General features: G+C 40.2%; 1 pseudogene; it reads right to left on the reverse strand.

The window, feature by feature from the left end:
* Positions 1-192: 192 nt before the first annotated feature.
* Positions 193-2,367, reverse strand: LOC124885149 (annotated as a pseudogene).
* Positions 2,368-2,373: the final 6 nt, after the last annotated feature.

A 2,373-nucleotide genomic window follows, 5' to 3' on the forward strand; every position in this document is an offset into this window, starting at 1 on the left:
CAACACACCAAGGCCACCCTTGGTGTGTTGGAAGACAATATGAATTGTCCAAAATGCCCTTAAAGCTAAGTGACCAAAATGCCCTTAGTAAAGGGAACCAAAACCGTGAACCAACAAAGGTGGTCCAAACCCAAGAGTCCTTAAGTCTTCAAGGCTCCAAGCAATCTTCCACACTTGGGTTTGATCAATGGTAGGCTAAAAATGTCCCCTCCAAGTATGATCCCATGCCCTCCATGCGACCAAAGCTTGATTCTTCACATAGTGACTTTGAATGATGTCGTCAAAAGCTAAGGCGGCCATTATTCTTGTATCACCTTTTCTCTGTTGCACAAAAACCCGTCTGTGCGAACCAAGAACATCTCTGCCTTCCTTCTGGACTGCGCTCTTACAACACCAGTTGTGGACGTGCACATATTTCCTTCAATCAGCTCCATGTCAGCATCAACTGAAGGTCTGACGGCTTCAGTGTTCCTTCTTTCTGTGGCTGAGTACACATCATTAGTATCCAACTCGCTAGATGCATCAATAGTAACACTATTTTTAACAGAAATACTTATTTTACCATTGTTGAATCTATTCAAAATTGGAGTTGCAGAATCATGATGGATCCCATACTTTTTTTTCGTATTTGCAGAGGAATTCGAAGATTTCATTGGTAAATGCATATTTCTACATGGCCCATTTGGATTTTGAGACTCTATATCTCTGTCCCCAGCAAAACTGTCTATGATCTCATTCCCTTCAGCTATTTCCAATCTTTTCTTTTCATGAGAGAAATATGTTGCCGGTGAAACCTTCTTACTGAAATATGTAGACATCTCATTTCGGGAGAACAGATTAGAGGGAGGCAGTTGAGACTTAAGAGGGTTTTCATTAGTATATGATACTACCCCACTATCAGCTGCAAGCAATGTGCCTTTCCAAGTGGATGCAACAGTATCATCAGCTACATTCTTGTTTAGATATTTGTTCTCCCTAGCTCCAGGAATTTGTCTGAGTTCCCTAGCAAAATTTACGTTGTTTAATCTTGTAGGTAGTGTCCTATTTTCATGATCAGCTGAAGACATACCTTCATAAGTAAGAATTTCATTTTCTTCTGAGTTAGGTAGTGTGCCTATCTCCTGCCTTCCACCACTACCACACAAGGAATTCACACTGGATGTGACATCCTTATTGGCATTGGGCACAAAGTGTAGTGTGTAACGCTTCATGCATTTTCTCCATCTAGAGACCATAACTGATGTCCTCCAAAGTCCTTCCTTACTGTGGAGATATATCGGTCTTCTGTCTACATCAGAGACCATTGCAGCAAACTTGCTGAACTGAAGGTGTTGTGTCAACTTCAACAGGAAGTTTAAGAACTTCAATATCTCCGGATAAAATGGCTTCATTCAGCAATTTTTCATAGAAGTTGTCCTTTATAGTCTTAGCTCTGAGATCTATAATAGTTTTGAACCCTCTCTCCAACAGCCATCTAAGACCTTCTTCAGTTACCTGGCCACCTCTCCAAAAAGCAACCTCAGAACTTGCAGACTGTGTCTCTTCTTCCGATGAAAAATAAACAGGATCCCAGTTAGCAAACAATGTATGGCAGGGATGATCATCTCCACGGGGAAATCCAGAATCATAACATATATTCTTCAGTCTTTGCAGCTTTCTCCATACATCGATGCTCCTAGGATAATCTGGTGTTAAAAAGTTTTCGAGAGCAACATGCAAGCTCTCACTATACCTCTTCATTTCAATCTAGGGGAGGAAGATTATCATCCATTACATGCACATCTAAACCATTAAATGTGTTGACGATCAAGGATCTCCCAGATAGGACATCCTCCCTTCCTTTCTTTAGAAGACATACCATACATCCTAGAACAAAAACTATTTTGTACTCCAGTAAATGTTTATCTCCTGAGGGTACATCGTATTATATACTACATTCTCCAGTCACTGGATTGCATAGTGTGTCCATTAATGTGTTATGAAGTTGTTCAGCAGCTCGAAAGATTCTACAATAAGCCTCTATCTCAGCTATGTCCCCAGGGAGAGGCCCAATCCAGGGTAACTTTGATATACCACGGGGCTGGGGAGTACAAATTTCAGGAGAACAGTCAGCTAAGTACATGAAGTTCAAAACAATAACTATTCAAGTCGAAGCAAACTATTTAGAACTTCATAATGCCCCTAGGATACGGGGTAGTCCTCCTTTTGTCAATTGAGTTACTTGTATAGTTATATCACAAAATAAAATTTTTGAATAGAAACCATTCTGGATCATGAATTACCCAAAAACAGGTAAAATAAAAAATAAAAAACCCCCGATCAAATGAAACAACAACAACAACAAACCCAGTGTATTCCCACTTTGTGGGGTCT

This window comes from Capsicum annuum, chromosome 4, assembly GCF_002878395.1.
Source record: "Capsicum annuum cultivar UCD-10X-F1 chromosome 4, UCD10Xv1.1, whole genome shotgun sequence".
NCBI lineage: Eukaryota > Viridiplantae > Streptophyta > Magnoliopsida > Solanales > Solanaceae > Capsicum > Capsicum annuum.